This window comes from Macrobrachium nipponense, chromosome 42, assembly GCF_015104395.2.
Source record: "Macrobrachium nipponense isolate FS-2020 chromosome 42, ASM1510439v2, whole genome shotgun sequence".
Classification (NCBI taxonomy): Eukaryota; Metazoa; Arthropoda; class Malacostraca; order Decapoda; family Palaemonidae; genus Macrobrachium; species Macrobrachium nipponense.
This window is the reverse complement of record NC_061103.1, coordinates 27,877,137-27,889,636: the sequence shown is the minus strand read 5'-3', so window position 1 is coordinate 27,889,636 and position 12,500 is coordinate 27,877,137.

The window sequence follows — 12,500 nt, the reverse complement described above, 5'->3', positions numbered from 1 at the left end:
CAAGATCCTTCTGTCTCTTGGTATGCATGAATGATGTTTACTTTTCTTCTTCGGTATATATTTTTTCCACTATTTTCTCCAATATTTTATATAATATCTCCGTATTTACCCTTATGTCATCACTTTACGAAAATGTTATCCCAATCTTTGTTTAATTCTTCATTAATTTCTGACCATTTTATATTTTTACTGTAGAAGTTGTATTTTCCATATCCTTCCCACTTTTTCATTTCTTGCTTATCTCTATTTTCACTTGCTTTGGAATGAACTGTTAATTCTATGACATTATGGTCTGAAATATTCGCATTATAAACTATTATTTCTTTAACATAATTCATCTCGTTCACAAATACTAGGTCTAAGTATTTTCCTTTCTTGTTGGCAGGTGATTTATTTGTTGAATGTTGTATTCTAGTAGCATATCTAATAGCTTTTCAAATTGCCTCTTATCTTCTGCACTACTATTACTCTCTTTTTATATGTATAAGTACAACCACAATCTCCTATTCGTTCTTTCCATTCTACGAAAGGAAAGTTGAAGTCACCAGATAGGAGAATAGTCCAGTCCTTGTGATTTCTACATATATCATCCAATTTTTCAATTATTAAGTCAAACTCTTTAGTATTAGGAGGTCTATATATTACTATGTTCATCAATTTTCAGATTCACATTCTACCGCTATTAGTTCACATTCTGAGTTACTATATTTCTCATATATTTTTCCTTGTTTTTTGTCTTTCCCATATTATTGCGGTTCCCCCTTGATTCCTATTTTTTCTATCTGATCTATAAGTTTGGAACCCTTTTATTTGATCATCATTCCCAGTCTCTTGGGAATACCAGGTTTCACTTATATTCATTATATCTATTTTCTTTTCATTTTGGGTTAGTTCTTCTAAGTACTCTATTTTTCTTTTTGAGTTACTCGTAACTAAACCCTGCTCATTCATCACTATGATGGTTTGCGTGTTTTCTCCTTCATTTAATACTGGTAGTAATAAGGATTTTCCCATGTCTCTTTCCTGTTCTGGTATGTTGTTCTTTTTTCATTTCCAGAAATTCTGACATTAAAAAATCCAACTTTTCCATAATATTTGATCTTCCTTCATCATAATTATTCATTTTGTGTCTGAATCTGCAATTTCTCCGTTTCTGCAATATCCTCTTGCATAATAAATACAGTTATCTCTTGAGTAGAGGTGGGGAGAGAGAGAGGAGTTGCCAAGAGAGAGAGAGAGAGAGAGAGAGAGAGAGAGAGAGAGAGAGAGAGAGAGAGAGAGAGAGAGAGAGAGAGAGAGGCTGTGTGTATTGGTTTGCCTAATGCTCAGGGTTCCACGTTTACCAAATAAAAACGAGATTAATATCCCGTTAACATATGTATATATATATATATATATATATATATATATATATATATATATATATATATACATAAGCATACATATACATACTATATATATAATGTGTATGTATGTATATAAGATGATAATATCACCTAGTATAGGATTCGTTTACACTTGAAATAATGAAAAGCTCAAAGAGAATTATACCAGGTAAGCGCATCTACTGCACATTTCCCATGGAAATTAGTTTCAGCATTATAACAAAAACAGATCGCATCAACATATATATATATATTTGAAGTCTTTCAAATAAAAGGTAGCGTTCATTCTAACAGCATTTGTAACAATCTACTTCTCAAAATTCTGTAAGTCAAAAAAAAGCTTGGTGACAAATTGACGGCAACCATTTCGAAATAATCAAGGTTGTAATTATAGCATCGACAAATATAACAGATAGCGAAATTGCCAATAAAACAAAGTAATTTTCCGTTATACTACAGCTCCATCTCGTATGCAACTGACTCAAATGAAATACTATCTCGATATTACGAGCAGTTTTATGAAAACGCCTGTTTTTAGAGCAATCCGTGTAATCCTCCAGTCAGTAATGTATAACTGTTTCAACTTCTAAACTATAACTTTCAGTATCTAGAACAACAGTGAAGTACACATAATACTCAAAGTCGTCCTCGTAAACCTCAGAGTCGTTTTCACAAAACTCAAAGTCATTCTCACAAATCTAAAAGTCGTTCTTACAAAACACAAAGTCGTCCTCACAAACCTCAAAGTCGTTCTCACAAATCTCAAAGTCGTTCTTACAACACAAAGTCGTCCTCACAAACCTCAAAGTCGTTCTCACAAAATTCAAAGTCGTTCTCACAAACCTCAAAGTCGTTCTCTCAAAATTCAAAGTCGTTCTCACAAACCTCAAAGTCGTTCTCACAAAATTCAAAGTCGTTCTCACAAAATTCAAAGTCGTTCTCACAAACCTCAAAGTCGTTCTCACAAAATTCAAAGTGTTCTCACAAAATTCAAAGTCGTTCTCACAAAACTCAAAGTTGTTCTCACAAAATTCAAAGTCGTCCTCACACACCTCAAAGTCGTCCTCATACACCTTAAAGCCGTTCTCACAAAACACAAGATCACTATCACAAACCTCAAAGTCGTCCTCACAAAACTCAAGGTCGCTCTTACAAACCTCAACGTCGTCCTCGCAAAACTCAAAGTCGACCTCACAAATCTCAAAGTCTTCCTTTAAGAACTAAAGGTCGTTCTTACAACCCTCAAAGTTGTTCTCACAAAACTCAAAGTCGTCCTCACAAACCTCTAAGTCCGCACATTCGCCCGTGCGAGGGACAGACAAAATCTCGACCATCCCTAAAAAGCTACAACGAAAAATCGTTGAAAGATTCAGAGTATTCATGAACTGTGCTGCCCTCTCCGCGACCTCTTTCTAAAATGAACAATTTTATTTCGTTAGCTTTTCGTTTCCCACATCAAATGGGACTCGGAGCATTGCTGTTTAGTGGAGATGTTGACAGGATATAAGATCTCAAAGACAGTAACGTTGGTTCATAACGATAGCATAGGAGCACTGGAGGAGTATATATTTCATTACACATGTATGTATGCTTTAATACATGGAAGGTTGTATGTACATGTATATTAATAATATATATATATATATATATATATATATATAATATATAATATATATATATATATATATTATATATATATATATATATTATTATATATTGCTACTTTCAAAATGCATATATCTCCTCTTTGACTGTATAAAATGTTATATAGAATTGTGCAACTTTTTTCAGATTCCTAGATTGCTTAGAGATAGGATGTTTTAAATGTCTGTTCAGATTTTGCATAACATAATGTAAAAGAAAATATATAACGTAGAATGTAGAAAGAGAGAGAATACCTTTGTCCGTTCAAAGCTAGAGTTGTTTTTCAAAATCTGTCAACACGTTTGATAAGCGAGCTCGAGCCTTCATTTGTGTTTTGGGATTCTGTCATCACGTAAGATAAGGGGCTTCTGCTTCGGTCGATCGAGTCGAGTACGTGTTTTATTTTTAACTGAATCGTCTTGTACGCGTATGTCTTTGTCAAAGCCACGTGCAGATTACACATTTTGTATGTAAAGTTGTGTAAGATTTCGAAGCTTCTGGAAGAATTATTGCCCTAAAACGTTTTGTGTCATCCCCAGTCCAGTTTCCCTAAGGGAGAAGTTTTTGATTTGGGCGTAATTCTCAAACCGTTCACATCTCTCTCTCTCTCTCTCTCTCCATCGCATAGCACTTTTGAAAGTAACGTAACGATTTCGTACTTATTTGAATGGTCACTCGTAATATGTAAATTTCAGATTTGATATTTCTTAAGAGTTTATTTAGTTCAATAGTGTTTTTTGTGGAATCTGAACAAACATTGTTTCGTAACGGCGCCTGGTTTTGTGAAAGGGTGAAACAAGCTGCAGCAAGAAAGAAAGAAACTGGTACATCGAAAAGGTAAAGTGTGTTATATTTTTATTAGTTGCAACTAATAACGGATAGGAACAGTGGTTAACTAATAACTAATAACTGATAGGAACAGTGGTTTGGTAAAAACTAAATAACTGATGGTTACAGTGGTTTGAGAGAAACTATATATGCGTTTTTACACATTGCAAATTTTTGTTTTGGGTTTGTTTCATTTTTGTGCAAATGTTCATTTTCTTATTGAAGTGTGCCTTTTTATTTTATATTTTGTGTTATTAATGCTTTTTGCAAATTTTGATATTGTCTACATTTTTCTGTTTCCATTTGCATTCACAATTTAATTGACTTAGTTATTTTCATTGCTTAATCATTGCACATTTAATTGAATTTAACACTTATGAATTAATTTGCATTTACTTAGAATTCTTTTCAAGTTTTATTATTGTTTAGCACTTGTGAATTAATTTAAAATTTTCAATTATTGCCTAACACTTCTGAATTTTGATTGAATTAATTTTCTTGAATTTTGTAATAAATTAAATTTGATTTAATTTTACTTAATTTGATTCAAGAATTAATTAAACTTTACTTTGTTTTCAAGTAACAGTAATTTTCCCTAATATTGTGAATTTCACTTATAAATTTTGAGTTTAATAATAAATTTTTGTATTTAAAATTTTTATAAGTGTTCTCATTTCTAACCAGTATATTTGCATTTCATTATATTGATGTTAGGTAGAAACATAGAGTGGTAATTGATCTGTTTTCCTTCATTAACTTGAAGTGACTTAGAACCAGGGAAGTACTTAGACTTCTGAAATCAGGGAAATACTTAGACTTTTAAAGTTGTTGATGGAGTGATGCCCTTTGATTAATTTAATTACTTACTAGATTACCTCACACCCGTTTTGATGAACTTAGTCTGTTTTCTGCAATACTGGTAAGTTGTTAAGGGATTACTGTTGCCTTTAGAGTATTCAGTCGTTTAATACCTGTGATGAGGGTTTAGGTGTCTGGCTTTTGTGGGGTATCAGTTAATGAATGGTAAGTGTAGTAACCAGATACTTGGCACTTCGTCACAATATATATATATATATATATATATATATAATATATATATATATATATATATGCGTACGTCCTAAGCCCCATTGGAATATAGAATTTTGGCCCAAGGCCAAGACAATCACTAGGACCTATGAGATCATTCACCACTGAAAGGGAAATTGACAGTCGAATGGGTTGAAAGGTGTAACAGTAGGAAAACCTTGCAGTTGTACAATGAAACACTTGTTAGGAGAGGGTATAAAAGAATACGGAGGTACTGTAAAACTAACGCAAGGGGTTGCAGCTAGGGGTCGAAGGGACGCTGCAAAGAACCTTATTTAATGCCTACAGTGGAAAGCATGAGGTGCACTCACGGCACTATCCCCCAAGCGCTCTCTCCCCCATACTCTGTGATTCCGTTAGAGTTCGATCTCCCTGTAAAATGGCTATTCTAACGTAGTGATTACCAATATCCTTTTTAATGTCGACAAAAAACGGGCAGACAAGTAAATAAGAGAACCAGAAAATCCCTCGAAACACCAACTGTTGCTTTAAATTTAGCACAGCCATTATGACAATTGAACTGACCTTTGTCGAGTTGGTAATTGCTAATTTGTAAGTAATATGGAAAGGAAAATTGCTTTTGCATATAAGCATCTCCCTGAAATAATAATAATAATACAAATAGAATAACTGATTTATATTATTTGTTTGTTTGTATGGTGCTTTTACGTTGCATGGACCCAGCGGTTATTCAGCAACGGGACCAACGGCTTTACGTGACTTCCGAACCACGTCGAGAGTGAACTTCTATCACCAGAAATACACATCTCTCACTCCTCAATGGAATGGCCGAGAATCGAATCCGCGACAACCGAGGTGGAACGCTAATACCATACCAACCACGCCGCTGAGGCGCTGATTTATATTATTTAATAGGATCATTATGGTACAGAAAAATGGGGAAAAGTTATTAGCTCCCAAAAGCTATTATTTACCTCTAAGATAGGCAGACTAAGGCTTAAGAAATAATTAAACGTTCTTAATCAACCGTTAAGTAACGGTAAACGCTTTTGTTTTATTTTAAACAAAAGCACACCCTATCAAAATTGTCCCCGAACAATTTTAGTGCCATCAGTGCACCTCACAGGGTCAACTGTGGGCATGCCTCAGGTTCTTTGCAGCGTCCCTCCGGCCCCTAGGTGCAACCCCATCCGTTAATTTTAATGTACCTCCATTCTTATTACCTTTCTTCCATCTTACTATCCATCTTCTCCTAAGAATTACTCAGGTTTACCAGAGAGGTTTTCCTCCTGTTAAACCTCTCAGACCTACCTACTCTCAATTTCCTTTCCATCGCTGAATGACCGACCTCACAGGTCACAGTGCTTAGCCTATGGCATAAACTCTACATTCCATTCCATTCCTATAACAATTATATTCAATCAAAATACATTTTAACCTGAAGTATGCTGGGTTCGATGCTGAGTAGACTGCAAAGTAAGAGGCAAAAATAATAAATAAACCAATAAAACTAAAATTGAATAAATGAAAAAGAAAATAAACAAAAAAGATGAAAGAATGAGAAAGAGAAGGTGAAAAAGGAAGGCAGAGGTAACAGAGGTTCTTGACACGTCCTTAACTAAACAAGTCCGCCGACATTAGGACGCTATACGTGTTTTCACTGCCAGTTCAGTCATGTCCTTCCGCTAAGGGAGCCTATATAGGAATTCCCTCGTTTTGTAACTGATATTATCTTCCGTAGGATAACTTCATAGGATAACTTCATTAAACGCCAAAGAATAATTTCATACGTGTGTAAATGGAAGAGGTCGGCCTTTGCCTTTTTATTCTAGAATAATCGATATTTTTTATTTGTTAGTGAAATATGGTGCCTTGCATTTAGATATTGCTCCAACGTTTCTTCAACAATTACTTTTTATCGGCGCCAGTGTTGGTCTGCCAGGTCGCTCTGAGAGGTCACCAGGGTAATGACGGAAACATACATACAGGAGTCATGGAGTGAAAATCGGTGCGTGACGAATATATTATAATGAGACCCCTCAGTCATATCGTTGTAGAATATCCAATTTGGTTAAAAATAAACCCTCTTTACACCTCCCCGCAAACACACCCACTATTATATATATATTATATATATATATATATATATATATATATATATATATATAATATATTATTCGTATATATAGCACTTTCGGTCTAGTTCGACCCTGAGTAAATAAAGGGTCGAACTAGACCGAAAGTGCCTGGCTATTCTCCCTTTTCATTTTTTTTTTCCTTCGTAGCTAAAACTTTAATTATACATAGCAATCACGTTTTATATACTTCGTGATCAAAGTTTATTCATATTACACACACATATATATGATATATATATATATATATATATATAATATATATATATATATATATATATATATTCGCATAGTTTAATGTGTATATATATATATATATATATATATATATATATAATATATATTATATATATACCACATATATACAAATAATATATATATTATATATATATATAAAAGTCATATCACATTACCGTGATTCATATACATACATCGAGCTACAATGTCCTTTAATATCTAATTGCCTCTACCTCGGAATTAATATATTTTCATATATGCTTAACCGAAGGGGAATTTTTTCTCGATAATAGATTTGCCTGGTCCTGGGCGCGAACCCACGAAGACATTCAAATCCAGGAACGTCAGTGAAGCTTTTACCTACCCCACCACCACGAGAGGCCCATAAGTTTATGACGTCTCTCACCCTCAAATACCTTTCGCGCTCAGGTAATTCGTTGGTTTGGAGACAACATCAACCTGCCTCGGCTCCGGTAGCGTTTGTAGTGCTTTTTTGACAACACGTAGCATTTACATAAAGTCATATCACATTACCGTGATTCATATACATACATCGAGCTACAATGTCCCTTAATATCCAATTCGCTATACCTCGGAATTAATATAATTTCATATATGCTTAACCGAAGGGGAATTTTTTCACGATAATAGATTTGCCTGGTCCTGGGCGCAAACCCAAGAAGACATTCAAATCCAGGAATGTCAGTGAAGCTTTTACCTACCCCACCACCGCGAGAGGCCCATGAGTTTATGTCGTCTCTCACCCTCTAATACCTTTCGCGCTACAGGTAAATTCGTTGGTTGGTGGAGACAACATCACTGCCTCAGCTCCCGGTAGCGTTGTAGTGCTTTTTCTTTTTTTACAACACGTAGCATTTACATAAAGTCATATCACATTACCGTGATTCATATACATACATCGAGCTACAATGTCCTTTAATATCTAATTCGCTCTTCCTCAGAATTAATATATTTTCATATATGCTTAACAGAAGGGGAATTTTTTCTAGATAATAGATTTGCCTGGTCCTGGGTGGGGTAGGTAAAAGCTTCACTGACATTCCTGGATTTGAATAAGTCTTGGGCTTGGGTTTGCGCCCAGGACCAGACAAATCTATTATCGAGACAAAATTCCCCTTCGGTTAAGCATATATGAAAATATATTGATTCCGAGGTAGAGTGAATTAGATATTAAAGGACATTGTAGCTCGATGTGTAAAATATATATATATATTATATATATATATATATATATATATATATATATATATATATATATAATATATATATCTCTTACAAGTGTGTGATGTGTTAGTGAATTACATATCGTGTCTTGCTTGGGAACAGAGTGAGCTGTAGAGGCAGCCTTTTGAATGAAGGAATCTGATGCGTTTGCATTTTTAATCTGGAGGCTGTCCGTACTGTTGCCAGGGGCAGTTTAGGGTGTGTTGAGTATGTACATTCGTTTGTACGGGTGTCACAGGTCTAACCGACTGAGGCTCTTGGGGGAGAGACATATTCCTTTTGTGATAGGAAAAAGGATGGTTGAGTAAATGCCAGGTGTCGGGAGAAAACCCCTTCTCAAAAGTATGGCACATATTTTAAATGACTTAGAAACAGTTGACTTTGCAAAGAGAGAAGTGTGAAATGTATCGCTTTACTTAATATTGCCTTTGAAAAGAGATAAGTGTGAAGTGTATCTCTTTACTTAATATTATGTTAAGTATCTTTATTACAGATGGGCTCTATTCCATGATATTAGAGACGGGATTCTCTATCTTGACTAATACAATGAAACAATTGACATCTTGGGTCTGGGAGTGAATACTTAGCCAAGAGAGTGAATGATAACAAAATAGTTTTCTTTGTGGGGCAGACTTGGATTTTATCACTATGAATTATTAATAAATTTGTTTTATGTTCATCTGCTTTGGGTAATAAATAGTTTATTTTGTATTTATGTGAGCTTAATAGCCTAACGACATGTTTGCAGATAGAGGGCGCCCGCTGTCAACAGGTAAGAGTTTTCAGTTTGTGTAGTTTTGTCAAAAAACAAGGGGGGGTTAGATATATATATATATATATATATATATATATATATATATATATATATATATATATATATATATATATATATACATATGAATTTTCATTACATCACCATGGTTATTCACAAACATTAAGCTAAATATGCCGTTAAATAACCCAATTCGCTCTACATAGGGAATATCACGACAGGGAATATATGTGTGTGATATATAATATATATATATATATATATATATATATATATATATATATATATAAAATTTATAATTTACCTGGCGGAGGTAGCGACATAATAACTGCGGACTGGCATTATGTTTATGACAATGGCTATTGAATCGGCGGCTGGCAGATCCTTGGGAGCATATACGAGACTTATTCCATTCTCCAGAAAGTGGGGTAAGGATTATATCGTCACGCAAACAATTCCAAACAATTACTTATAAGAAATGGTAGTTTACGCATTTTAATTCTAATAGAGCCATTCTGCTTGTAGAGGTAATTTCCTGAACCATTAATAACCCAGAATTCTCACAATACTGCTCTAGCACACTTCGTAAACATTCACGGTAAACACGACACAAAGCATCATTCTAATTCAGAATGCAATGCAACGAAGTGAATGAGGCATCAGGGTAGAACAATTGGAAATATAAATGCACTTTCAAAATACACAGTACAGACAAAAGGGACATAATAAATTTAAAATACAGAATAACCACCGAAAAACTACATAACGATGGTAAATGAATGCAACATTGTGACAAAATTTTATAAGTATTCCTTGCCCAACCGGTTATTTGTAATAAAATTATATTTAAAAAAAATATAGCAATGCTAATATATAAAAAATTAATAATTGTAAAAAACGCACAATCAGTACATTTTACCAAGAAGGCTGAAGTCTGATCGTGGCAGACAACTTGCTCTGCCACATTTTCGAGTTTGCTGTTAGGCCCTAGTTTTAAGTGGGCAATATCAAACTTAAGGATAGCTTCGGTTTTTCGTATCAGTATTTGAATTCCTGAAATTATGGAAAGCACTCGCAAGCGAATTTTAATATTTTCTTTGGAGTGCCTTTTAGAGAAACACTACTGGATTTTTGTTACTTTCACTCACGAGGTGAGACAACACTCTTTGTTGATTGTTTACTATAAAGGAAAGAGTTGAAGCATTTAAAATCAAATTGCAAATCACCGTATACTAAGTTCCCGTTTGAATATGATTGAATCTCTTTGAGGAGCTTTTGCCATCAGTGCTAAATGAGGCTCTTTAATGACAGAAGCAGCTTATCAAATATCCATCCTCAACCAAGATAAGCCATCGGTGATATGGTAGTGTATATTCCACGTTTCTATTTATCATAAAAGAAGGATGATTTCAGGCAGTAACTGATGGAACTCGCTGTAGTGATCAAATACTCGTTTTTATTTTACGACTACATTTTCCCTTAAAAGGGTAAGTTAGGCACTGCTCGGAAATGGCTCCAATTCAACCTTCACGCAAAGTTCAAAGGTAAATAACAATAACAACTATAAATGAAAAAAAAACAGACCATATATGAAAAAAAAACCCAAGAAACAAGAACCCCTCCCAAGGTCAAGTGTCTATAATAATAAAAAACAAGCCTAAACCCCTGCCTCTAGAGAGAGAGAGAGAGAGAGAGAGAGAGAGAGAGCCTACAACGGAATCTCAAGAATATATTCGATCAGCCAAAGCCCTTGTAAGCACCGACTGGCTTTATTTATACCAATGTTTAATGGCCAACAACCCGACTCCTGGCCAGAACCATTAAAATACCCATAACCTAAAAGGGGCCGACCCAAGAGAATGAATTCTCATTGTTTGAAGGCTGACAATAGCTGCTTCTTCTCCCTTTTTTTCTTTTTTTAACTACAGCGAAAGGACTTCACTAAAGCGAAAGCACACGTTAAATATTTGACAATAAGAACTATAAGCAAAACCAGGTGACGCCAAAGCGCAGTTATAATCAAGTGACGGAGAAATGGACGCGAATAGAATGGAATGGAACGCAACATTTAGGCCAGAGGCCTACGAGGTCATTCACCGCTGAAGGGGAAACTGGAAGTTAAAAGTCTGCAAGGTGTAAGTATATCTTAGTTTTACCAGACCACTGAGCTGATTAACAGCTCTCCTAGGGCTGGCCCGAAGGATTAGATATTTTTACGTGACTAGGAATCAATTGATTACCTAGCAACGGGACCTACAGCTTATTGTGGAATCCGAACCACATTATATCGAGAAAGGTATTTCTATCACCAGAAATAAATCTCTCTTGTTCCGCGTTGGCCGGGCCGAGAATCGAACTCGGGCCACCGAATTAGCAGCCGAGTGCGAAGTCCACTCGGCCAACGTGGGACTCTGCAAGGTGTAACAGGAGGAAAACCTGGCAGCTGCACTATGAAACAATTGTTAGGAACTTTAAAGGGTGGAAAGTAAGATGGAAGAAAGAGAATATGAACGGAGGTACAGTGAAAGGAATGAAAGAGGTTGCAGTTAGGGGCCGAAGGGACACTGCCAAGAACCTTAAACAATGCCTACAGTGAAATGTGTGAGGTGCACTGACGGCACTACCAACTATGGGTAAACGGACGCAAATGACCAGTATACAATAAATGAAATGAACCAAGGATATTCCAGCAAGAAATGAGACTAGGTTACAGTGCAGACAAATTGAGTAAGATTCCTTGTAAATTATTCAGTAACTCAAAGAGATTAGACGTGTCAAATTCTTTATCAATGAAGGAGTGAATCTAGTAATTGATACGTGCAGATATCTTGCAATGTTACGCAAGAGTTGCAGGAAACAAACCATTACTTACTGAACGCCACTGCAGCCATTACCCGAGACAGAGAGAGAGAGAGAGAGAGAAGAGAGAGTTTTAGGCGTGAACAAATGGCACTGTTTGGTCCTGTGAGAAAGACATTTTTGGGTACTCACCCAGTTGAAGCTGCTGACCTGAAAGAGAGAGAGAGAGAGAGAAGGACAATAAGAAATTAAACGTGTTAAAAATGACAAAATGGACATGCATGGAAATGACCATTAAAAGCAAAGATAGACGTTAGCCTTTGGGTACATATACCTTAAGTGTCTGTACTGATAATATATGTATTTGTTTATATATAAGGGTCTGTATTGATATATGTATGTGTT